General features: G+C 57.1%; 1 pseudogene; it reads right to left on the bottom strand.

Annotated features, from left to right (window-relative positions):
- Window positions 1-2,171: 2,171 nt before the first annotated feature.
- LOC132248827 (E3 ubiquitin-protein ligase TRIM39-like) lies at window positions 2,172-17,431 on the bottom strand (annotated as a pseudogene).
- Between the last annotated feature and the right edge of the window lie 9,587 nt (window positions 17,432-27,018).

Here is a 27,018-nt window from a genome sequence, read left to right on the forward strand (position 1 = left end):
CTCGCTGCATGAACGGATCGGCCAAGTCTTTACAAGATGCCATTAACTGGTTATTCACGTCTGAAGTGTAAAGCGTGCCCGGCACCTCTTAGGGGAAGTTGCATACAACTGTAACTGCTGCTGCTGGATTTGAGCAGGGCTCAGGATCCCTGCAGAGGCAGAGTGCACAGGTTTGCAGAAAGTTGTTGCTTGCAAGAGCACCCGCATGTTTTTGCTCGGGTCCTGAGGCAGGACAGGGCAGGGAGCTCCAGCACGGGGACTCAGCCAGGCTCCAAGAAGGGAAGGCGCCGGGACCACGGCACATGGGGAGGATCCACCCTGCAGCCTGCCTGTGAGATCTCACCCATGTGGAGCAGAGGAGAGCTGCTCTCGCCCAGGAGGCACTGGCAGAGAGCAGGACTTTCTGCAGCAGCACCAGCCATGGCTCCTGTGTTGGCAGAGTGACGGAGAGCGGATGTCTTGTTCTCCCACGTGCTCCTGCTGAACGTCACTGCAGTGCAAGGTTGACGCTGGAGAGTTGTACTGAGGGTGTCTGTGATTCAACTGGGACGGCGGTTTTCAGTGCGTTGATACCTGCCTTCGACAATTCGATTGCCGATATCCAGTAGTGGGGCAGAGGAAAACCAAGGCTGTGGCTGCCCCAGTCCCGCTGTGTGCCCAGGCCTGGTGGGACTGGCTGCATGTGCCACGGCTCGGACTGCCCCCGTCCGCGGGCTGGAAGAATCGTGCTGTGGGCCAGATCCAGGCCAGAGGCTGCGTTTTGCCCAGCTGTGAAAGCACAGGGAAGGGCAAGGGAGAGGGAAGTGCAAGGACACAGCAGAGCCAAGCCACGCCGGGACTGGCAAAAGAGCTGGCGCTGCAAGAAGCACAAGCCAGAGCTTCTGCCAAGACTCAGGACAGGATTGCTGGATTCAGAGTCCACAGTGCCGGGAATTGCACCACGCTCCCTGCATCGGGGGCTCCCCCAGGCCTCTGTGCAGGACCTTGCCAGCCAGACGCCACCTGCCCAGGGCAGCCTGGCCCCAAGCTACCCTGAGTGTCTGTGGGGAAGAGCTCCCGAGGCTGGCGGGGCAGTCTGACTCCCACCACTGCTCCAGCGGGGAAGGGCTTCAGGAAGAGGTCCTCTGGCCATCCACCCACGGGGAGGAAAGGGGCAAGCGAGGAGCTGCTTCCCCTCCCCTCGAGCGGGTGGCTGGAGCAGCAGCAGCCATCTCCACAAGCCCCGGCTTTCCTTGGTGGTTCAGGGAGGAGCAAACCTGTGTTTCAAGCACTTGTCCTGGGTCTGGTCCCTGCCCCATGCTGGTCCTCTCCCTTTGCCTGTTCTCTGGTGCCATTGCTTCCCTTCCCTAGCCACGAAGGCCATGAATGCCCATGAAAGCACCCGGGAAGAATGAGATCTACAAGCCGGCGCCCAGGACGAGTGAGGAGCCCTCCAAGGATTTGCAGACTGCTCTCATAGTCTCTAGCTCCCACAGCCTCTCTTCCGAGGACTTGCTCTCCAAGGCCTTCCCTCCCCACCTCTGCCCCGTCTCGAACTCCCCCGAGTCTGTTTAAAACACGGAGCCCAGACTGCTCCCAGGAGTCCAGACCAGGCCACGCTGGGGCTGAGCAGCGGTGCAGGATCTCCTCCGGCACGGCGGCCCTCTTGCTCGAGCTGATGGATCCAACACTTGTCTTGTTCCTTTTGCTCCCCCGTCCCACACCGAAGACCCCTCGTCCCTGTAGTGATCTACCAAGACAGCCCATCGTTTCCCCTCGTGCAGGCACACCACCCACTCGACCACTTCATACCTGTGTGCTCCATTGCTTTTCTCCGAGTGAAGCCCCTTGCTGACCCGCTTTTCTATTGCTGTAGCACAGCGGTGAGGGACGTCCGGCCCACGGGCTGGGTCCGGTCAGCCGGGGACTCCCTTTCCCAGCCCCCGTGCCTGCACGGCTTGTGCCGCTCTCCAAGGAGACCCCGCCTCAGCCACGCCGCCAGCACGCGGCAGAGCAGCGCAGGGGCTGCTCCAGAGGTGCTGGGCACGGGGGACGGGCGGCTTGCTCCGGAGCCAGCGCAGAGCCATGGTCTGTAGCCTGCACGCTCCGGGCAGGGCACGTGATTAGTTGTGAGCTCAGCAACAACACTCTGCTCACTCTGGTGTTGAACTAGCAGTCATTTATTACGCCCAGTCCTGGTGCGTGAGAGGAACCAAATGCCCACCGGCTCCTCGTGGCAGCGAAAATGGAGTCACCAGTGCCACAAAACTGCCACAAGCAACTGAACCCTGCAATGCTGACCACGGGGGCCTTGGCCTGGAAGGGGCAGTGCAAGCAAACACTAGAAGACACAACAGCACGCACGCAGGGGATCGTGGCTCTGCCCCGGCTCCAGCAGGCTGTCCCTGCTAGGGATGCTGCCCCCACACCCTGCCACCCAAGCACCCCTGTCCCCGGGGCACTGAGCCGTCATGTACGTGCACGGGGTCCGGGTCCGCCTGTGCAGTCCAACTGCACGTGTGGCCCTAGATGTGGTGCGTGGCCCTGGACTCGCGCACCAGAAAGCTTGAGCACTGCTAGGCTCACGGACTCGGAGACGCATCAGCTTTCACGAGCACGCGCTCACCTCCTCACACGCTATGGCAGGAGGCGCAGAGAGCAAAGGACAGGGCGTGGATGGAGGGGAGGAGTGGAGAGGCAGGAGGACAGTGCTGGGAGAGGAAAGCAAAGTCCCAAGTGACAAACCACGGGGACGGCAGGGATCTGTACATGAAGGACGCGAGCTTGGAGCCGGTCCCTCCCAGGCTGTGCGCGTGGGGATTGGGACATGAAGCAGGTGCTGTGATGGAGACCCCAGCCCTGTCCCACCCCGGGGACACCGAGGGGTGGCAGTCGGGGCGCGGGGAGGGGACAATCTGTGCCCCCCGCGGGTCATGGCAGGGACAGGGATACCCTCAGGGCTGGGCTGGGACCGGGCACAGGGTCAGGGGAGCCGCGTTGGTGCCCCCAGCATTGGCACCAGGACTGAAGTAAGGGCGCAGGGTCCCGGAGAAGGTGTCAGTGAAAGTGAAGAGATGGGACCTGTCGGTCACGTTGTAAAATGAGACCTCGCCCCCCTCGTAGTCCAGGAAAACCCCCACCCGCCTGGGCCGTACGCACATGGGGAGGGGAGTCGAGGGGGAGGTGAGGGCCTTGTATCCCCCGTCCTGTAGCCACACAACCCAGAATCCATCGCCAGGCGATCGTTTGACCTTCCCCTTCCTGCGCACAGACTCCCTGCACACGCCCAGGGTCCAGCGCGTCTTGTCTCCCACCTCCACCTCCCAGTAGCGCCTCCCGCCCGTGATCCCCTCTGACCCCAGGACACAGACACAAGGGTCAAATCTCTCGGGGGTGTCGGGCAGATCCTGTCGGGTGTCTCCGAGTCTCACACATTTCCGATCCTCAGACAGGACGAGTTTGGGATGAGCCGTCCCTGGGTCCAGAGTCACGTCCACTGGGGAGAGAGTCACGGGTCAGGGCCGGGGCAGGCGGTCCCCGCGATCACGGGGAATTCCCTGCGTCCCAGGACTCACGGGTTGGTCCCTGCTGGGAAATCACCATCGCCCCATAGGGAAATGGGGGGGACAGGAAATGGGGGGACAGGAAATGGGGGGACAGGAAAGCGGGACGTCCCCACCGGCCCCTTCATCCCCGGGGCATTCCCGGCCTGGGCGCTGGAGCCACAAGGGGGGAGGGATTGGGGTGGGGGCGGGGCAGGCCCCAAGATGGGGAGGGGCATGCGATGATGTCATCCCAGCAGGTCCCTGCCCTGCCCCTCCCCCACACGCAGCGGGGCTGCTCTGACTGGGGGGGCAAGAGGAGTGGGCTCCAAACCCCTGCGCTGGTGTCGCGGGCGCTGTTGGGAAGGGGGCGAGGGGGGCGGCAGGGAGGCTGCAGGGAGGGGGCCGGGCTGGGAGACAGCAGGGAGCAGAGGGGCCCAGCAGAGCAGCCTGCCCGGGGGAAAGGGTGGCAGGGGGGCAGGGGGCAGGGCCCGGGGGTCTCTGTGCTCTGGGCCGGGCTCACTGGGTGGGCTGCCAACAGCAGGTGGGCGCTGCCCTTGCCACCCCAGGCTGGGCTGCTGTGCCCCAGCGGGGACCCCCATGCCCCAGCCCTGTGGGCACAGGACTGCAGACAGGGCACCCCACAGCCAGCGCCTCCCCAGAGCCCAGCCCAGGGCAGGGCCGTGCATGGGGTTGGGCGCACGGGGTGGGGAGGGGAGGGAAGGGCAGGGGGAGCACTGACAGGGGCACTAAGCACCGCAGAACAGGGCCCATTGCTGGTGAGTCTGGGGCAGTCGAGTGGGGGAAGGGGCATTTCCCCATGAACTGCCCCAAACCTCTGGGCTAGGCTGCACAAGAGACATGTCCCAGCCGCCCCGCTGTGTGTCTGCTCTGGGGGTCTCCACCGGAGGAACTGCACTGGGACAAGGACACCCCGTGTACACAGGACCTGGGACACTGCTGGGACCGGGGCCGTCTGCCCCCAGAGCACTGCACAATCCCAGTCCCGTGGGCCCAGGTGCCGCACTGGCCAGCCTCCATTGTGCCAGAAGCTGCACATCCCGATGCAGTTTCCAAACACATCGCAGTGACCCAGGAGCAGAAATCCCAATGGCTCCCAACAGGACCTGGGCTCCGGGGCCACTTGGGGCCTGGGGAAATGCAGACCTGGGAAACCACAGGAGACTCGTGCAGCACTTGTGCAAGGGCAGGCTGGGGAGGACGAGCAGTCTGGGATGGGGTCTGTTCAGAGCACCAGTGTGAATGCACCTTCCCCCTGCTCTGTCCCCTGTTGTGAGCTGCACAACTCCCCTACAGCCATGCCCAGGCCCCCCAGCATATAAAGTGCTGGCAGGGACTGGCTCACATCCCCAGGGAGCGTCTGTGCTCTCCACCCCCCACCGCACAGCCCCTGCTCACTCTCAACAACCAGGCAGGATCAGGGCAGGGCTGGAGGATCCCTGGAGGGTGAGAGATCTCGCACCCTGATCTGGGTGCAGACTGGCCCAGTGCGGGCACTCCCCATGGTCAGTCTGGTCCAGGCTCATCTGACCCACAAGGGATGGGGACAGGCTGGGATTGTTCATGCAAGTCACCCGTTGGGAGCACAAGGTCCAATGGGGACAAGGTAGTTGAGAAAAAATTAGGGTAGACATCAGGAAAAACTTTGATTCCGTAAAAGTAAGTACAATGTGGAGCACACTTCCAGCAGAGGCAGTACACTTGCCATCCCTGGAGGCGTTCAAGAGGAGGCTGGACAAGGACATCTTGGAGCTCATTTGAGCCCAGTTGCCTCCTGCCCATGACAGGGGACTGGACTTGGTGATCTTATTGGTCCCTTCCGGTCCTTCTTTCTATGACTGTGACTGTGTGCGTGTAAGGAGTGGGACATGCTGGGTTTCATTGCAGAGCCTCTTCCATTCATGAAGGGCAGCCCAGCTGAGCTCAGCTGCACCTGGGCCCAGTCCCAGCTCCCCTCTAAGCAGCGCCTGCTCTAGGGTCTGGACAGCTCCAGCCTGACCTCCCCTCCCCAGTGTCCCCCAGGGGCTGTGATCTGTGCACACCTGCTCCTACCGCACAGTGCCCCCAGAGCTTGGCCCAGGCCCCAAGGACTGCCTCCACTGTCCCCCGTCCTCACTCTTGGTAATCATTCATCCAGGGGCAGGTCCAGGCAGGGTGTCCCCGCAGGGCTGGAGATCTTACACCCCACTCTGGATGCAGACTGGCCAAGGCCAGGCTCTCCCCACACTCAGCCTGACTCCAGCCTCATCTGACCCACGTGGGGAAGGTGACAGCTCTGGGCAAGATAAGTGGGATACCTCAGATGTCCCTGCCAAGCCCGCACCATTCAGGAAAGCCTCAGGGCTGATCCACACCACAGACTGAGCTGGGGCATCAAAGCCCCTTTAAGAACGGATGCCTTGACTCTCCCAAACCCAGTCCCGCGTGGAACCAGGTGCTGGGCTGCAGCTCTGTGTGGGCAGGACTGCACTGGCTGCTGCTTTGCACCATCACGGGCAGGAAACAGCTGCAGAGACCAGGCTGGGACCTGCCAGTTGGGTCCCTGTTCGTTGCTGCCTGGAGGGGGCTGGGGGCTGTGGGCACCTGTCTGCACTCCCAGGGCAAGGCCAGGCCTGGCTGAGGCTGACGTCTGGGCCACCTGCCCTCCCTGCTGCCTCACGGAAGGGACCGTTCTGCCCCGTTCTGCCCCTCAAATGATCAACCAGGTGGATCCCTGTTCCTGCTGTGGGAGGGAGCAGGTAGTGACAGGATCAGGGCTGGACAGCAAAGTGCTGGTGGTCTGAGATTATCCTCTTGCATGTGCCCCAGGCCCAGTTCCTGCCACTCGATCTCCTCTTTCCAACTTCCCCTGTCCCCACTGGAGTGACCCAGCCGTGCCCTGCATGGAAACTACAACGGGACTTTTCCCCTTGCCGATCCAGGGACTCTCAGACCTGGGCTGAGCAGACCGCTGCAGGACTGCAGAGGCTCTCTGCCGACACATCAGTCGCATCCCCCTGTGCTGTGTGTGCTACACCCCCCAGTGCACTCAGCACCGCTCTTGCCAATGACCCTGCCATGTGCTGCCACGTACCTGTGAATTTCCTTAGCATTTCCACCATCCCTGGGATGCTGCACGGGGTCTTCAGCTCTGTTGAAACAGCTTTTGTTTCCTGAAGCTTCACATCCTTGCTCCTAAGAGGAACATATCCCCCAGCATCGCTCAGCCCAGCTCTTCCACATGGATATTCCTGCCACAGCCCAAGCAGGAATGTACTGGGAGGGGGAAGGGGAAGATACAGCACCTGTCCAAGGTCCTTTTCACATCCTAGAAAGGGAAAAAGGTGGGTAAAAGTGAATATTCCCTTGCTGGGTGAAACCATCTGTGCCAACATTTAGGGAGTTTATGACTTGTCTGTTCTATGGGCATCATTTTTTTCAGTGTGAAAATCCTTATGTCTGCCTCTGCCTGGTGCACTTGAATGCAGCCAAGGGGGATGAGCCATTTCTCTGCTATCACCTCTGTCTCAGCATTACTTTGCTCTGAACATTTTCTCAGCTACCTCCAGATTTCCTGATTTCCTTTGCAGCTGCTGACAGACATGACAAAACCAAATAAACTGTGCTGTACTGGAAGAGGCCGAACGTTAGTTGGACCCGGCTCCACAGCATCTCTCTAGATCACACGGTTCATTAAGGCTTTTTGTGGCTTTAATCTAAAGTTGATTCAACCAGCTATCAGATAAAAGCTCCAAAAAATCCCTGTGGAAGTGCCCAATCTATACAGATATTGGGCAAGCCATGTCCAACTATTGTGCTACCATTTCTGGACATGTGCTGGGCTTGGCCCATAGGCACACTGACCTTAAAGTCAATCCCTTTGTTTTCATTTCTGTAGGCAGCTTTTATGTTCAATAACTTGGGGCTTCTCCCAAATCAGAATTTCCTCCCAGTACAGACTGGTAGATCTCTAGGATGATGGAAACTCTTGTCTGAGTCTTGGCTCAGTTTCCCCCAGTTCTGGGGTCCAGGCCGAGGGCTGCTTTGTGCCAGAAGGCAGCAGCATTGAGGGGCCGGATCAGCAGCACACGCTCACCTTCAGCAGCTCAGCAGGTGTCTGCCGGCTCTTTTCCTTTATCTCCGAGATCAGCGTGCGCAGAGAGGAGCTTTGCCGGGAGAGTTGGGCTACGTTCGCCTTCAGGCTCCGCAGAGTCTCGCTCTCCTCCTCCTTCAGTCTCTGCAGAAGCCGCTGCTCCTCCTCGTTCACAAAGCGACGCAGCTTCTTGCACTCAGACTTGATTCTCTCTCTCCGTCGCTTTACCTTGTTCTTCCAGAACAAGCAGCAAAAACAAGTGTGAGCTGTGATCTCCACTTTCAACTTTGCATTGGCAGAGGGAAGGCATGAATTCAGTGTGTGCAGCCCTTTGTCACTAGCTATACTCTCACCAGATATATAATACACACATTAGATATAGTGATGCACTATCTAGAGAAAGGATCACACAATGTCACTCGATGTCAAAGAGCACCTCACATCATGAAGTATTCGCTTTGGGTTAGAGGAGGGGCAGAGACACTATGGGTCAAACTACAATGGGGCATGGTGAAAGGGACCTTATGGTAGGTGTCTACTACAGACCACCCGACCAGGGGGAAGAGCTGGACCAAGACTTCTCCAGTCAGCTTATGGAGGCAGTTAGGTCAACGGATGTTATTGTCATTGGTGACCTAAACTACCCAGACATTTGCTGGGAGGAGCAGACAGCCAGGTCTGACCGCTCGCGTAGGTCCCTGGCTGTATTACAGGACCTTCACCTTATCCAGGAAGTGCACAGCCCCACTAGGGTAACGCCTTGCTGGACCTGGTCCTGGCCACGGGGGATGACCTGGTGAGGGGACTGCAGGTCCTTGACCACCTGGGCAATAGCGATCATCACCTGCTGCATTTCACTATCCAACGCAGGGTGTCAAGGGCTCACACCAAGGCTAAAGCCCTTGACTTCAGATGAGTTTAGGGGACTTCAATGAGCTTAGGAGACTAGCGGGGGAGGCACTGAGGGCCCAGAAGGTAGAGGAGATGGGAGCCCCCGAGGGATGGTCATACCTTAAGGGGCGATCCTCCAGGCCCAAAGGGTAACAGTCCCTGAGTAAAGCCAGGGGGTAAGAGTGCTCAGAAACCCCCTTGGCCCAGCAATGGCATCCAGCAATGCCTGAGGACTAAAAGGGGGGCGCACAACCAGTGGAAGGGAGGAGCTGTCACCAAGGAGGAGTACTCCTCCGCGGCCCGGGAGTGTAGGAGGGCTATGAGGAAGGCCAAGGCAGAGATGGAGCTCAGGCTAGTGTTCAGGATTAAAGACAACAAAAAGTCCTTTTTCAAGTACGTTGTGAGCAAGAAGAGGGCACCAGGCAATGTAGGGCCCCTGCGAGATGCAAATGGTAATCTTGTGGCCATGTCAGACAAGAAAGCTGATATTTTTAACAGTTTCTTTGCCTCTGTTTTCTTGAACAGGGACCGGGACATCCCACCTACTAGAGGTAGGGACAATCTCAGGGATAGCTCTATCAAGCCTTCAGTCAGCAGAGATGTAGTTAGGGATCTTCTGGAAGGGCTGGACATCTTTAAATCTGCAGGTCCAGATGCCCTCCACCCAAGGGTGTTGAGGGAGCTGGCAGGGGTCATCACAGAGCGCTTGGCCCAGCTGTATGAGCATTCGTGGTCATCTAGCCAGGTGCCGGGGGATTGGAAACTAGCTAATGTGGTCCCAATTTTCAAGAAGGGGAGGAAGGAGGACCCAAGTAACTAGAGGCCCGTAAGCCTCACCTCGGTGCTCGGGAAGCTCTTGGAGAGGATCATCAAGGAGCACATCTGTGGGGGGCTGCAGGGGAGATCATGCTCAGGGGCAATCAGCATGGGTTCGGCAAAGGCAGGTCCTGCCAGACCAACCTGATTGCCTTTTACGACCAAGTAACTAAATCCTTGGGTGATGGAGTCACTGTGGATGTAGTCTTTCTAGACTTTAAGAAGGCCTTTGACACTGTTTCTCACCCCATCCTCATCAATAAATTAAGCAACTTTGGCATTGATGCCTACACAGTTGAATGGGTAAAACAATGGCTGATGCGGTGCACCCAGAGAGCAGTGGTGGACAGGTTGTACTCAACCTGGCGAGATGTGAGTAGCGGGGTGCCCCAGGGCTCGGTCCTCAGGCCAGCACTGTTTAATATCTTCATCAGCGACTTGGATGAGGGGGTGGAAAGCATGCTGTCCAAGTTTGCTGATGACACTAAGATGTGGGGCAAGGTGGACACATTTGAAGGGAGAGAGAGGCTGCAACTAGATTTAGACAGACTACAAAAGTGGGCAGACGAGAGTAGGATGGGCTTCAACGTAGCCTAATGCAGGGTGCAGCACCTTGGGAGAAGGCATCCACAGCACACATACATGCTGGGGAGTTCCCTGCTTGAAAGCACAGGAGCAGAAAGGGATCTCAGAGTCATTATTGACTCCAAGATGAACATGAGCTGCCAATGCCAGACCGCAGCCAGCAAGGCCAGCCAGACCTTGTCATGCATCCAAAGGTGCATCTCAAGCCGGTCCAGAGAGGTGATCCTCCCCCTCTATGCGACTGTGGTCAGGCCGCACTTGGAGTACTGCGTCCAGTACTGGGCGCCGCACTTCAAAAGGGATGTGGCCAGCCTGGAGAGGGTTCAGAGGAGGCCACCCGCTTGGTGAGAGGGCAGCAGGACGGGCCCTACGAGGAGAGATGGAGGGACCTGAACCTGTTCAGCATCAGCAGGCGGAGGCTGAGGGGGGACCTGGTGGCTGCCTACAAGCTCATCAGGGGGGATCAACAGCAAATAGGCAGAGCCCTTTTCTCCCCAGCACCACCTGGGGTGACGAGGAACAATGGTCATAAGCTGATGGAGAACAGGTTTAGGTTAGAGATCAGAAGGCAATATTTTATAGTTAGGGTGGCCAAAATCTGGAACCAACTTGCCAGGGAAGTGGTCCTCGCCCCTACCTTGGGCAAATTCAAGAGAGGTTGGACGCTCACCTATCTGGGGTCTTGTGAACCCAGCATTCATTCCTGCCTGTGGCAGGGGCTGAGGCTAGGTGATCTGTTCAGGTCCCTCCTGATCCTAGCTACTATGAAACTATGAAACAATACTTTCACTCCACACCGAAAGGGCTGAAACCCAAACTGGGCATTCAGGATCTGGTGCTTCTGCAAAGACCCTGGGGCTTGGAGCAAAACCCAGTGGGCCACGGATCATCTCTGATAGATCTGTTGATGTTGGTGCTTTTGTGCCAGGCCTGGGGCTGTCCCTGGGTCGAGGATGCAGGAGGTGCTCCATGCAAAGAACTTCAAGCCTGTGTTGGCCAAGGGAGATGGATGGGAAGGACCCCAAGAGAGCCCCCTTCACCAACAGGAACTCTCTCCGTAGGAGACAGGCTCCTCTGCCAGTGGCTTGTTCCCTTCCAGGGTGGGGAAAGTGCAATATCCTAAAGTGACAGCCCAAGAACCAGGAAAAGCACAGGACATAACAAGAGACACGTGAGGAAGGGACTGCAGGGATGAAGAACGAGCCCGCACCAGTCCCACAAACCATTACCTCTGCCCCTGTGAGAGCTGCCCCAGGCTGGGGAGCCTTGAAGCCCCTGTCCATGGGCCCAGGGCGGGGCAACAAGAACCGCCTCCCCCTTGGCCCTGGGATGGGGAACAGCAAACTCCAGAGCCCCTTTCCCTTCATGCGGGGGCACCGCGGGTGAAAGAGCACAGGGCTCCCGTTCCCCGCAGGGCAGGGTAATGCAGAGTGCCCAGCCTGCCCTGCCCCAGGGCACCGCAGGACGGGCTCTGCACCAGTCCTCCTCTGGCTCAGTGATGCCCATCGTGATAGGAGGCATTTAGGTTTCAGAGAACTGCTAGAAAAACCTCATAGAAACCAAAACACTGATGTGATGGAAATCCTGCAGCGGTGCCCAGAGCCCTGGGACAGCTGGGAAAGACAGAGACATGGGCTTCAGGGTGTGCAGAAAATGCAGCAGCTCTGGGAGCAAAAATGGCTCCAGCTTGCAGAGTGTGGGCCATTTTATGGGAGGTAAAGTATGTCATCCAGGCCAGCAGCAGTGACTCTGTACTCCCCTGGAAGAGTGGCAAGGAAGGGGCTAAGCTGCCAGCACCTCAGCCCAGTGTGGTCCCAGCTCTCCCCCAGACCGCAGCATCCCCCTGATGTCTAGGAAGAGCTCCCTCCATGGCACACCGCCCCTGAGGGGGCAAATCTTACAGCTGCCCCCACCCCTCACTGCCAGCTCTGCATGGGGATGAGCTCTTGAGGACACAAACTGGCACCTGCCTTCCACGCCACGGTGCTGTCCTTCTCCTTGGACTCCATCGCCAGGGCTCTCTTCATCTTCCTCAGAGGATCCAGGACTCCCTGGAGCTTCACCTGGCAGGAGAACCATCAGGTCCTTATTCCTGACCCTGACACACGCTGGGACAAGGAGGGCTTCATACGGGATCAGTAAATGTGCAAGGAAAGCAAGCAGCAGAAGCAGCCGTGTGTGGGGCTCTGGGGCTCCGGGACCAAAAACCCAGCAGAGTCACTGGCCAGGACCGTGCCCAGGGCAGCGCCCATCCCCGCTCCTCTCGAACCCTCTTTGCAGGCTCTGGCTCAGGGGCTCTGGCACCGGGTACAAGACGCAGCTGAAACTCTGCTGTGAGGGAGAAATCACCTCCGTGCTGCTCTGCAGACACACGTAAGGAGCAGGCAAAAACCTTCTGTTATTTAGCAGCAAAAAAAAATGGTGCAACATTGCCCTCCAGCACCAGCAAATTCCAGCTGCTGCCCCTCGACAGAAGTGCATGTCCCAGAATGCCCTGCACCCACGTGCCCTGCTCCCCCACTCATCCTGATGCTGCTGCACTAAACGGGCTTGGCCAAGAAGCTCATTCAGAAATGTCCCCGAGGTGTCTGACCCTGGGGGTTCGTGCCCGTCCCTGGGATGCACAGCTTCTCACTTAGCTTGGGCCAGTTTGGGAAACAGGCTTGGTTACCGCTGGGGCAGGAGGGGTGGGCGGCTGGAAGGGGGCAGGTCTGCAGCACACAGGCTTTGCCCTGGACCAAGGCCCTGTTGCATTTCCTACACCTGGTCCATCTCCACATCCCCTCTGGTCTCCTCCAGACACTTGTTCCACACCAGGGCCCGGCCCCTGTGACAGAGCCAGCTCCCAACCCTGTGCCAGGCAAGAAACATTGGCAGGGCAGGGTCCGAGGGCAGACCTACTCGGAAAAGCCCAGTTGGGCTGTGTGGCCACGGGAGCACCCAGAAAAAGGGTCCATGTGCTGTCGGGGACAAAGGAGCAGGTTCCCTGTTGCACACAGCCATGTCTGGAGGGAGCCAGCTCTTAATGGTCCCCGAGAGCTCCAGCGGGCTCAAAAACACGGACCCGGCACACACGACCCCCCAGTGAGGGGAACACACGGCTGTTTTTGGAAATGCTGTGCACCGCACGGGGAGACGCAGAGCTGGGACTCCCAGTCCAGCACCAGAGTCCAGTGTGGTTCCCGGGAGGACGGGAAAGCTCAGGACCAGGCCAGTGAGTGAGACCAGGCTGGAGAAGGGAACTTGGTGGTGGGAAGGAAGGTAACGGACTGGGAGTGAGTGGTGCCAGACTGTTCCTAAAATGGTGGAAGGGCCCTATGAGATTGGCACTTCATGCACAAAATTAGAGAAAAAAAGCAGGACAATTAATGTAATTAGTGTGAAGGAGGAAGACTCATAAATTCAGGAATAACTAGCTGATCTTCGATTAACCAAGGGAGATTGAATTAATTGATGATTAAGTGCTTAGCCATGGATTGGGTGGGACTGTGGAATTCATCTAGAATTAAATGACGAATTCATAGATAATTAATTTATTGTTGGGGGAATCAAGGGAGGCTGGTGACTAATCATGAAGTAACCTCCTGTGGATTAAGTGAAGCGGGGGGATTCGGTGTGAACCACTTGATCTTGTTATAGGAAAGGGGGAGTGTTGAATTCACTGATAAGGAAGTGCGATGCCGTGCACCATGGGAGACAGGGAACTCCACTGATGTTTGACTGAACTTCCATGGCTTTGAGGAATAAAGCAGCCAGTGAGCAGACTTGATGAATAGACTGAGGACTGACTGAAGTACCCTACAAAAGACTTGAGGGAGCAGAGCAAGTGGCAATTGCTGACTGAGCGGTTCAGGATCCCAGGGGTAAGGAAAGGCTACACATTTCAACACCAGGTTGGGCGTAGAAAGGAACAGGCTGCAGGAGTGGAAAGAGCCTGTGAAGAGGCCGGTTCTCATCCAGGCAGATCTTAGCCCTCCTCTTATCACCTGACCTCTCTTCAATCTTCTTAACAACAAGGCGTGGGAGGTGAGACCGAAGGGAACTGGAGGCGGAGACCTGGACAAGAGAGGTGGTGGCTGCCGCATGCTCCTACCAGAGGATGCTTTGTCCCCCCTTACCCCCACAGTCCTTCACTTGGTTTGACCTCCAGCACCCCACACAAGCCCCACCTATGCGGGCTCTTCTAAGGCTGAAATGCAGCATTTGAGACACCTGGGACTGGTCAGTTAATTCAAACTGTGAGTGCTTGCTTATAGTCTAGGGGACTATAGTCCAGAGGAGATTTTTTTCCTGGGAAAGGGAGAGAAAAGCATTCCTAACTCTGGAGTAATGTGGATTTGGAGGCTCTGGCATCCATGGTCTATGATCAACCAAAACATTTCCAGCAGGAGAATCCCAGGCATGGAGACTGATTCCTTCAACCCTGGCAGTCCTGCAGCCATTCAGTGTGGATCTGGGCCCACTGGCAATACCTCCCAGCTTAGTGTCAACCACAGAGTTTATGAGCCCGGTTCGAGTCCAGTAACAAGGTCACAGACAGGATTATTGAACAGGATTAGTCCCCTGCCCTGCACACCCCAGGGCCCTCCCGGCGCCTCCTGCTCCAGCCACATCGTTCCCATCTGCACAGATCGTGCTGCCGTCTGCCTCTGAGACAGCTCCTGAGCTACCGCACAGCGCAGCGATGACCCGTCCCCTCCAGGTAGGCCAGTTATAGCCCATAAAACAATGAAACGCTTCACTTAATCTAGAAAATTACCATACTTTTCACATACTGCACAGCATTTTTCCTCAAAACCAGCTGCTGGAAATTGTAGTGCATTATATGTGAGAAATGTGATAAGAAGAGTTTCTGCTGAGCAAAAGTGAAAGTCAGATCTGCCCTGGAGCAGGAGAGGAAGCAGTTTCTGCTCCCAGGATGCTCCTCTGTTACTTGCTACAGGAAATGATCTTTTATCTTTATTCTGCCTTTCAGAAACAAGTTGTGTGTCATATCCCGACTTGTATTGTATGGAGGAAATACTATCAGCCCTCTGCATTGCCCTGTTCAGTGTGTTATGTTATCAGAGGTGCATCTCAGATTAGTCTGACACAATCTGGTTTGGAAACCCCGGTTGTGGGGGAAGATAGAAACAGCAGAACAGCTGGTTTAACCAAGGACTTCCCAAGCACAAACACCGTACTCCGGTGCCGGTTCCAGCGTACAGTAAAGCAGCACCACGGCTGAGAAGGAAGCAGCGATGCCTCCTGCAGCAGGGACCTCTAATTCCTGCTACTTAAGAGGTTGGGAGGCAGCACCGGAGGGCTGCACCGAGGTAGGCGGCAGGGCAAAGGCCAGCTGCAGAACAACATGCACCCAGGGGCACCCAGGAGGGAGGAGGGGGCAGCAGGGAGCAGGCAGTGGCTGTGGCTCAGGGGCTGGGGTGCAGCCGGCGAGAAGAGGCTGAGGGCTGAGCTGTGTGACCAGAGAGGCCAGAGCCCCAGCCCATGACAAGCCTGGCTCCTGGGCCACCAAGGCCCATTTGGTCCTGGCTAGCTCTGCAGGTGGGACTGCTGCAGGTCGGAGATATAACAGAGGGGCCCGAAGCAGCCACGTAGCTGAGGAGCTGCAGGAGAGGCAGGAACCTGGGGGTAGGAGGTGGCTGGGACCTGGCGGGGATCTGCAGCTGGCAGAGCACTGGGGGGGTGAGGTGTCGCTGTCAGAGGCAGAAAGGAGGCCACAGCGGTGCCTGACGGACACTCTCTAGAGGCAGGAGACAAGAGCCCTGCAGAGCCAAGGACTCAGGGAGCTGAGCTGGGTTAAAAGGCGAAGGGTTGCCCTAAAATGGGAAATTACTCCTAGGGTCAGGGATCCCAGGGCCTGGGACACACTGCAGGACAGGGCCAAGGTGCCCGGGAACTTGACACAGGAAGGGCTGAGGGCAAGAAAGTTGGCCAAGAACTGGAGGCCTGTGGTCAGAATAAAGGTGGGTAAAGGCCAAGGGGCAGAGGTAAAGGAAATTGAAATAATAACACCCATGAGGCACAAGTGTGTCTGTAGGGGAGGGCAGAGACCATGAATTTAGCCCTGGAGGTGTTTAGGGCTAGTTGGGTTTCAGCCTCAAAGCTCAGGGACTGTGGGCAGTGCGGCCCGGACCCAAATCAGGTGTGCTAGGGTGAGCCCGAGAGAAGTACCAAATATAAAGAGAGCAGCCAAAGCTCCCCAGGCCCTGCGGGCAGCCTCCGCTCATTGCCTTTAGCACGATGGTGTGTGTGTATGTATGTATATATGCAGAGCTATATAGCTCTACATATATAGTTTAGTGCAAGGTGTGGAGAAATCGCACCCCTCCCCATACCCACCCTCAGTAAACTGCTCAGTAAATTGGGGGAGAGACCTCTTCTTGTCACTGAACCAAGCTCTGGGCACCCACAATTCCCTGGGTGTCGATGTGAGGAACTAACCAGAAATCTAGCGAGGAACTTGGATTGAAGTGCTCTAGTCGCGTATCAAGAGGCTAACCAGCCTAGAGTGATTTGCTCTAGGTGGGTATTCTTTCTCAATGCTGCTGTTTGTCTCCCTTATATATACATTTTATCTCTTGGGCCAAATCAGTTCTGAATCCTATCAACTAAGCAGAGCTTAATCATTCATGGCCATGTGGTGCTACCACCAGCAAGTGCCCTCCCTTGCAGACCCCTCAGATTGGGGCTTCAGGTACTGCCAAATCCATGGCAGCCATCCTATGTGCAAGCCACAAGCCTGGAGGCCTTGGAGTTCAGATGCCCACTAATTTCAGTTCACTGAAAGCCAAAGGAACAGGCTAAAGGGAGGGCTAAGATTATACCCTATGAACATAGGTTTTGTAGCCAAGATCCTTGCACTGGGAGGCATTTGCAGACTCTCAGAGGTCACCTTCCCTGCAGTGCAAGCGATAGACATTCAGCTCAACTACAGTAAGTCGTTCACAGCCAAGGAGAAGGGGATTGCCCTTGCTCAGCAGGTACAGCCACCTGGGCTGAAACCTATCATGGTATCTCTCCTGGCAGGTAAGTGTGTGTCTGTGCAATGGGCTCACTCAGGTCAGTGGTGTCACCTACCTGGTAATTGCTGGCAGCCTCCTGGATGGGGAGCACTGTGTGACCCCGGTGAGCCTGGGACTCCCTGCAGATCACACAGATGGCTTCCCCATCCTCCTCACAGAAGAGCTTGAGTTTCTCCTCGTGCTCCAAGCATTGAGTGGCCATCTGCTCCTTTCCTGGTTTCAGACTCTGCTCTTTAATCTTCTCCACCAGGTTTCTGAGCTGCGTGTTGAGCCGGAAGCTCCCGATCTGGAACTCTGCTCTGCAGCTGGGACAGGGGACGGCGTCGCCTCAGCCGCGGACAGCGTCCTCACAGTATTTGGTGATGCAGGCTCAGCAGAAGTTGTGCCCACACCCTATGGTCACCGGCTCCTGCAGGTGGTCCAGGCAGATGGAGCAGGTGGCCTCTTCATCCATGTCCTGTCCTGGAGGTCTGAGGCTGCACGGCCCCATCTTCTGCTGATTGTTCTTCCTGCTCTGTGCAGGCTGGGCTCATCCTGGGTGGTGCCTACCTGAGCGCAGCAGCTGATTTCCTGTAAGTCAGCTTCTAAGAACAGAGAGGAGGGGCCATGGGGGCAAAGGGAAAGTAAATGGAAGGATTAAAATGAATGGAGAGAAAGGAGCAATGAGGACAAGGGAACAATAGCAGCAGGGAGGAGAGAGGGTGGGGAGGCAGGTTGTTGACAGGCAGGGGAGCAGAGATTATTGAGAAACCACCCTGACTCTCAAACACGTAGGAAACGGTACACTCTATCAGTGCGCTCTGCAGCGTGCCTTCACCATGGTGCAGGGTTTTTTAAATGTCAATCCAATTTAATTTTCCATGCTGCAACCAGAGATTCAAAACATGAATGTCCCTGTCATTGCTCTAATTCCCACCCCTTAAGTCCCACCTTTGGCACGTCGCCTGCATGCCATTCTGCCCAGAGAGGACGACAGCTTTGGAGGCAATGCTTACAACAACAAGGACAGAAGATGATCGCAGGTTCTCATCAGGCCTGATGGAGCTACTTTGTTTTTTCTTGAACACTTCATAGATGTCATAGATTTCTAGGGCCAGAAGGGACCTTGCAGATCATCGAGTGTGACCCCCTGCTCTAGGCAGGAAAGAGCGCTGGGGTTAAACAACCTCAGCTAGGTGCCTGTCTAATATTTTCATGGACACCCCCAAGGTAGGGGAGAGCACCACCCCCCTTGGGAGCCCATTCCATATTTTGGCAACCCTCACTGTAAAGAATGTCTTCCTGATATCCAATCTACATCTACTATCCTTCAGTTTGTGGCCATTATTTCTAGTAACCCCGAGGGTAAACAGAGTATCCCCTATTCCCTGCTGACCCTCCCCATGATGAGTTTGTAGACAACCATGAGATCACCTCTCAGCCTTCTCTTTTGGAGGCTGAAGAGATTCAGGTCTCAGTCTGTCTTTATAGGGTCTTACCTGCAGGCCCTTAACCCTACAAGTAGCCCTCCTCTGATCCTTCTGGACGCTGTACTCCAACTGTGGCCTGACTAATGCCACATAGAGGAGAAGGATCACCTCCCTAGACCTGCTCGTGATGCACCTACTAATACAAGAAAGAGTGCAGTTAGCCTTACTTATTACCTCGTCACGTTGGCGACGCATGTTCATTTTTGCGTCAACCGAGTCTCCGAGGTCCCTTTCCACTGCCCTGGTACTCAGAATGGTTCTTCCCCGTCTGTCCGCGTATTGGAGAGTCTTTCTCCCCAGGTGCAGCACCTTGCACTTCTCCTTGTTAAACTGCATCCTATCCTGATCTGCCCACTTCCCCGGTCTGTCCAGATCCGCCTGGATTCACTCCCTGCCCTCCACTGTGTTTACTGTACCCCAGAGTTTGGTGTTGTCTGCGGATTTGGACAGAGTGCTTTCAACCCCTCATCCAAATCACTGATGAGGATCTTGAACAGCACTGGTCCAAGGAATGAGCCCTGGGGAACACCACTTCCTACATTTCCCCAGGGAGAAACCTCCCCATCCACCACCACTCTCTGGCTGCGTCCCATAAGCCAGTTTTTCACCCACTGTACTGTGAAAAAGTCCACATCACAGCTACTCAGTTTGCTTGTGAGAATTGGGTGCGACACTGTCGAAAGCCTGTTTAAAGTCCAAGTAGATAACATCTATCTCCACCCCTGCATCTAAGCACTTTGTGTGACCTAGTCATAAAAAGAGTCCAGGTTAGTCAGGCAGGATCTGTCTGCTATAAACCCATGCTGGTTTCCCCTTAACGTTGATTGTGGGGGTGCCATTTCCTCTTCCCATGTCCCAAACAGCAGCAGGCTTTCATGGCTCCTCACTGGCCTTGCCCTAATTCTGGTTCTCCTTCTGAGAGTGATCAGCATCTATTTTGCTTTGGCCTTGTTCTTCTTTCATGGTTATGACCAGTCATCTGGTTTTCCCTGGTAAAAAATTCACAAAATCTCTCATTAGAAATCACAAAATTTCTAACTGAAAGCCCCTCCGAAGCCCCCTCTACCTGGTCCTGCTGGTGCCCATTACTCCCCACTGACAGGCCCTGGGTGCTGCTCGTATCCCTCGCTCCCCAACCACAGCCCCCACAGCCTTGCTGGTGCCCCTCACCCCCACCCACAGCCCCTGCTCCCCCAGCCCTGCTGGAGGGGCCCCCAGCTGCCAGGACTATGGGGCCAGAGACACAGGGCAGGATCCCCTTAATATTGCATTACCCGCTGGCCCCTCACAAATGTGATCCTTTATGATTTTTTCCAAGGTCTTGCCAAGAATAGAGGTGAGGCTAACTGGCCTATAATTACCCGGGTCCTTCTTCCTCCCCTTCTTGAAAATAGGGACCACATTGGCCCTTTTCCAGTCCTCTGGGACCTGTCCTGAGTGCCACGAGTACCCAAACAGTTGTGTAAATGGTTTTGCTATGACACTGGCCAATTCCTTTCGTACCCTTGGGTGACGATCCCCGGGGCCCACCATCATAAATACGTCCAACCCCTCCAGGTGCCCCTTCACTACATCAGTGCTAACTGTAGGTGGTATTTCTCTCACGCCAGACTAAAGTCTTTTGGGAAGCATGTCTGTATCCGTGTCCAGGAACACAGATGCAAAGAAGTCATTTAAAAGCTCTGCTTTATCCATCCTGTCTTTTAGGAGTTGCCCTAGTTGTTTGTCCCAGCTCTGGTGACAGACGTACAGGCAGAAGCCTGTTGCAACCCTGTTGAGCCTAGGGACCCACAAACCCCCCCAGCAGGACCCCGACCCGGACATCCAGCACAGCCAGAGGTAGGTGGGGGCCGCATCAGGGAGGGAGGGAGGGACCCCAACCCAGTCAGCTGTGGGTCAGTTGAGTTGGAGCCGAGGGGGAACACTCCCCCCCTCCCCTGGCTCCTATTGGCTCAGCCCCCAGGGAGCCACATGACCGGTCCCACCTGGCACATGAGACAGAGGAAGCGGGGGGCACTCACCTGTCCCCTTGTTCCATAGGGCAGGGACCCCCAGCCCCTAGACCAGTGCAGCGCCATCCGCGAGCCTTTCTATGCATGTGCACAGTTTATGAAGGGCCCACCGATGGCTTAGCCCCACCCGGCTCCTACTTCACCCAGCTCCCAGGGAGCCACGTGAGCAGAGCCTCGCAAAGAGGCCACGCAAACAGGCACGCTTGTCTGCCCGGTCCATGAGTTAGTGCAGCGATTGTGCCAGTGCACCCCCAGCCACAGTAGTAGCCAGACTACCACCGGTAAAATGTGGATGGGCACACACCACACCCTGAGGGTCCCTTCGGGGTCTGCAGCCCCCCACCGGCTCCTCAGAGGCCTGCACCCAGACGGAGCCCATGGTTCTGGGCTCCACGCAGACGGAGCCTCTGGCTTTTGGCTGTGGGCGCTGCCTGACACTTTTTCATGCTCTGGGGCCCGGGAGCATGGCCACCTCCCCTTGGGGGTCTGCTCCCTACCGGGGTCTCTGGTGCGCCAGCTGCAGGAGCTCCTGGCCGCAGCCCAGAGACTGCGTGCCATCAGGGATGGTGAGTGGGAGATAGACTCCTACTACCAGGCCCTTCACCCCTGGAGGCGGAGGGTAGACCACAGTCACCTTTCAGGAGAAGGGAGGACTCAGGGACCTCCCATGCTGTCCAGCCAAGGGGCTGGACCCAGGTGGTCAAGGGCCCCAAGTCCCACCGCACCAAGGTCCCCGCCCCGCTGGAGCTTTGCAACAGGTATGAACCTCTTGCAGCCCCAGCGGAGCCCGCTGAGTTCCCACCTCCGCAGGCAACACAGGCTCAACTGTAGGAACCGCTCCCGCTCTCCCTGCAACAAAACGCAAAGTGTTTGTCGTGGGAGACTCCATCCTGAGGGCGACTGAGGGGGCAATCTGATGCCCCGACCCCTTAGCCCGGGAAGTCTGCTGCTTCCCAGGAGCCCGTATCCGAGACATTGCGGAGAAGATCCCTGAGCTTCTCTGGCCCAGTGACCACTACCCAGTGCTCCTTATCCATGTGGGCATGAATGGCACAGCTCAGAGCAATCCCAGCTGGGTCATGAAGCACTACAGGGATTAGGGAGTGGGGCTAAAGGGTTGGGGGCACAGCTGGTGTTTTCCTAGATCCTCCCAGTCTCGGGCTATGGGCTGAGGAGGGAGAGGAGGATTGAGGTAGTAAACCAAAGACTGTGGCGCTGTCACAAGTCACCTCCCTACCTTGGAGGTGTTCAAGAAGTGCTTAGACAGGCATCTGGCTGGGGTTACTTAACCCCAGTTAGCCTCACCTCTATTCTCAGCGAGACCTTAGAAAAAATCAAAAGGATCACATTTGCAGGGCCCAGCGCTCTTTCCTGCCTGGAGCAGGAGGTCGGACCAGATGATCTACCAGGTCCCTTCCGACCCTAGAAATCTATGAAATCTATGAGATGTGTGGGATGTGTGAGCACAGGGGACTGCAGAGGTGGCAGGACATGCCTCCACACACCAAGGACATGCCTTGACCTGCCATGCACATGCTATGAGGGCACTGGGACATAGTAGGATGGCATTGGGACATACTGGGAGGCACTGGGAGATAGTGGGAGGGCACTGGGTCATACTGGGAGATGCTGGGGGCACAGGGAGATATTGAGAGGGTATTGGGAAATAGAGATACTAGGGGTGGTATGCAACTCATAAGCAATAGTCTTAAATTTTTTTTTTTTTTAATGTTTCTCTGCGTTACTTGTTTTATGAGCTAAGAAACAGGAGATGCCAGCAAGCCCCAGCGCTCTGGAGGGACAGCTGGCCGGAGTGATCAGCCCAGTATCCTGCCTGGCACTGATGACAATACACAGGGGAAGGGAAGGGGGCCAGCCCCATGGGAGAGCATTGCCCTTATTTTGTGCTGGACACAGGACCAGACCCATGTGTGCTGAGTGCCTGAGGGTTGAGCTGGGCCTCTGCTCTCACCCCCCAGCCCCCTCCCCATTCCCTGCAGAGAACCCAGGCACCTGGCCCCCCATTCTCCCTGCTCTGCGCCCCGCAAACAACCCAGGGGTCCGTGCCCCCAGCCCCGTCCTCTCATCCCCAGGCCTTTCCCCTCCCAGACAACCCAGAGTTCTTGGGGTCTGTGTGCACGTCCTTTCGTTGCATGTACGAACAGCGAGCCACTCGAGTCGCAGGGCACTGAAAGTGCGCGCAGTTTCTGCGGTGCTCTCAAAAAGCCACAAAACCAAGAGCTTGTTTCCTGGTCCACATGCAGAGGTAATGGGTATTTTGTGCAGTTACTGAACAGAGGTTGTCTCTGCAACCAACACACACAGACACACCAACCAATTCCCTGAGACACACACACACAGCCCAAGTATCTCTCATACATCCCCAGTGTGTCTCTTACACACTCACACTCACACAGATGTTTAGGGCTGGAAGGGCCCTCATGAGGTCATCGGGTCCAGCCCCCTGCTCTGGGCAGGAAAGACTGCAGGGGTCAAATAACCCAGCGAGGTGTGCGTCCAGTCTCCTGCTGAAGCTCCCCAGGGCAGGTGCCTGCCCCACCCCGCTGGGAGACCAGATAATGTCCACTACGACCTGGACTCCTGAGGGCCCTGTTGCCCCACAGCTCCTACCTCCTTACCTCGCAGCCGAGACTTCTCGTGTTCTTTTGTTTTCCATAGCAATGCTCCAGATTTCCAGGCAATACCCTCCACGCGGCCCCATATCTCTGTCCACAGAAAACCTGCACAGGTCGGCTACATCAGTGGAGTGACAGTGGTACCATATGCTTGTGCCCGAGGCCTGAATGCCAGTCCTTGGACCCAGCGGTGGGAGAATTGATGAACTATCTGCTGTCCACCTTGAATGCGAGAGGTGGGATCACAGGGAGATTCAGGGAGGTGTAAAAATCCTGTCCCAGTGAGTGAAGCCCAGCGGGAGATGAGTGTCGGGCGCAGGGCAGAAAACGCCGAGGGGGAGCTGGTGCTTCATCAGCCCTAATCTGCGGTGAGACCGTGCCGAGCTGGGTGCTGTGGGGACGAGGCCCATGGGCGGCCCTGGCTGGAGCTGCCCCAGGTGTGTGTGAGTAGTTGTGAGATAACGGTAGGACACACAAGCACCCAGACACGCAGAGGGACAAGTCTGGGCTGCCGGGAAGGGAGGGCTGAGAACTGAGGCCCCAGACACCAGGGCATGGAGAAGTGATGGCTCCACGGTGACACCGACTCCCCCGGTAGGCTGCAAGGGGACGCCAGCATCTCACCCAGGAAGGCCCTTGGCCCCCTCCTTGGGCCGGGCCAGGCCAATGGGGCAGGATTTGTGCTGCTGAAGGGACCTTCCCTGTGGGGCTCCCCTAGCCATGGGGGTTCAATTCTCCCCCGGCTGCTGTAGGGACCTGAGTGCAAACGCTGCAGCCCAGACTCCCCCTTGCCCCAGCTCCAGGCAGCCCCAGGGGTTTGGCCACTGGGGACAGCAGGGCTTGTCTGTGTTTGCCCTGGGTCCTGCTGCGGTGTCTCTGCTGTGTGAATCCTCACCTGTTCTTGATTGCAGGACTAGAAGTCTGAGGACATGCAGGTGAGTGACCCTGACCCCATACCCATGACCCCAGGCCCCTTCCCTGGGCAGCTGTTCTTCCTGCAGCCACTTCTCCGACCACCGCAGTGCCCCACACATGGGCTCTGAACCTGTGATGAGACACAGTCACCACATTTCGGCTGGCTTCTCCCCTCCACAACCCAGGACTCTGGGACTTGCACAGACTTAGCTTAGAGGATCCCCAGGCAGTGGTTTTGGCTGCTCAACACTGAAACCAGCCCGGCTGGCTGTGGGTGTGCAGAGGTGCCCCTGCCTGTTTCCCTACATTAGTGTGGCCAGCCGAGCATGCGTGCCATGAGGGGCATGGGCAGCAGCTGGGTCTGGCATGTGAGCCTGGGTGCAAGGTAGCGGGAGGTGCTGGGACAGAGGCAGAGACACGGGCATCGGTGGGATCAGAGCAGCACTCGGGAAAGGTCTAGGTCTAACTAGTGGCACTTCAGCAAAAAGGTGGTGGCCACCACTGCCCTGCACGATGTCATCCAGCTGTGCCACAGCTCTTGTGCATTAAAAAGCCTGTTCCTGTCCTGAGATAACTGCTGAGGAGAAGGGCAGCTGGGGAGGGACATCCCGAGACCAGATCCATCCCTGATGGGTGATCAGGGTTATCACAGCAATCAGGCCCGTCCCCAAGCTGTCTGTCTCTGCCATCTTAAGTCTCAGAAGTATGATCTGTTTAAATGGCTATGCAGAGCCCTTTTCAATGTGCTACAGCCATGACATCTGGTTCCCAGCCACAGGCCAGAGGAGGGCCATTGTCCCGAGCATGGGGTCACGCTGGTGTCTAGATGGAGCAGAATGGAGAGCTGGTGTCAGCCCTGGATGGAGCTGGGAATCAGGTGGCCCGTTCTCACCATGGCCAGGCTTGTGCTCTGTCTGATTTCCCTCCACTCAGAGAGGTGGAGCAAGAGTCCCCAGGTCTGGAGAGGAGCCGGGAGAAGGATGTGCAGGTTTCCCTTGATTTATGCGGTAGATGCGTTTCCAGGAAACAGTGCATAAATCGAATTCACATAAAGCAAACCCACTTTACAATGAAAGAGATAGGGCTGCGTTCCCAGGGCTGTGAGGGAGGGAGGGAGTGAGGCTGAGGTTAGGGAAGGGGCAGGGAGAGGGGTGCAGCCCCGTGGCTGCAAGCAGGTGGGGTCTGTTGTTCCCGGGGCTGCAGCAGGGGCACCACATCGCAAATGTGCGAATCGCATATATGCAAATTTACCTCTCATAGAACAAAGTTCAGGTACAAAATGGTCATCGCATAAGAGTGAATTCACATAAATCAAACCCACATAAATTGAGGGAAACCTGTTTTAGTTTAAATTGCACCACTGACCATTTTCTGATGATTTTTCAGACATTGATTTGTCTCTCGCATAACAATACAAAGCAGGGGCTTGGACTAGATGAGACCTCCTGAGGTGCCTTCCAGCCCTGCTTGTTATGATTACAGGAGCCCATGTAATTCTATTTCCATTAAATCCCTAGTAATAATTATTGCCCTTACTGTGAGTTCACAACTAGAATGACACGGGGATCGCAAAGACACGGGGTCCATGCAGCACTGTTCATCTCGCGGCCTCTGGTTGCTGCAGCTGCTGAGATCAGCGCACGGGTCACAGGGAGCACGAAGGCCCTCACCAGTGCATCGGGCTGGAGGCTCAGAGAGGAGCCCTGGGCTCCGAGTGCCCCGACTCGCTCTGTGCAGGTCCAGAGCGCTGGGAGGGGACACAAACCCGGATGCAGGACCAGGCTCCCAGGGAGACAGGACAAGGGGCTTCCCACCAGCCTGTGCTGTGAAAGCTTCACCCCCAGGCAGGGCTCCCAGACTTGCCCCACAACAGAGCAGGGGCTCCCCAGACACGGCGCAGTGCGAGGGGCCCCGGGGCGATACGTGCTGCGCTGGGCTGTGGGGTGCACGTGCAGAGCTTGCACTGCAATCCCGGCACAGCGCGGTGCTGCACCACGCACACATCCCCTCGCAGCGCACTGCCAGTGGGGGTGGTGTTGGTCCATTGGTAGCTGCGGGGTGAGGGAGCAGGCGCAGGAGTCCCGAGGGCACAGCGGGACACGGCTGGACACAGACAAGGGGCCTGGCTCCCCGGCCGGCGTTGGCTCGGTGCCTGCAGGGGACAGCGCTGCGGGCCGCACTGACCGCACTCGTCCGACACCGGCCTATCGCTAAGCCTCTGACCGGCAGTGACAGCTGGCAGCAAGCGCGCCAAATCCGCTGGCTTGGAAGTACAACGCCAGCATCCACGTCACAAGCCAAGTGTGCAACACAGGCACCGACCTGGAGGTTCTTATAGCGCCCCTGGCAGACCCCGGCGGAGTTTATAGCCAAGACTCCCGAGTGCTACTGGCCAGCCGTCACGCACACCGACCACGCGCGAGCGAGGAGCACGTCTGTGCGCGCCCCGCCCCGCCCCGCGCCGCGCTGCACCGCTCCAACACGCCGCACGAACCCCTGCGGCCGCCGCCGCTCCCCCGCGGTGCCGGCCGGGGGTGGGGGGCACCGCTCAGCGCAGCCCGCAGCCACACGGAGCCGGGCACTGCCCTGCCTCCGCCCCAGGCAGCAAGGTGGGTGCGGGGGCAGAGTTTGGTGGAGTCGCCCTTTACAGTGAGACCCCTTTGGCCCAGGGAGGTGAATCGGGGCGACCCCGTTCCCGGGAAGCTCGTGGGCGCGTGCAGCCGTGGCTGGCGCTGCTCTTGTTCCCCTCGCCCGCGCTGCCTGCCCCGCTGTGCACGGCCCAGGTGCACGAGTGAAGGCTGGTTCAACACTTCGGTTTCTGCAGGACCCTTAGCAGTGGTGCTGGGTGTGGTACGCACCACGTAGACTCACTGATCAGAGATGCGTCCGCTTTTGTAAGCATCTGGCAAAAATGCACTTTTTTTTCCAGCAACATCGCAGATAAAGAGACCTGATAAGATGGTCTGGGCACGTGGAATAAGTAAGTCTCAGCCGGGCTCCTGTGTGATATTAGCTCTGTGAGGCATGTGAACACCTGCATGCCATTCACACGGCA

This window comes from Alligator mississippiensis, chromosome 1 (assembly GCF_030867095.1).
Source record: "Alligator mississippiensis isolate rAllMis1 chromosome 1, rAllMis1, whole genome shotgun sequence".
Lineage (NCBI taxonomy): Eukaryota > Metazoa > Chordata > Crocodylia > Alligatoridae > Alligator > Alligator mississippiensis.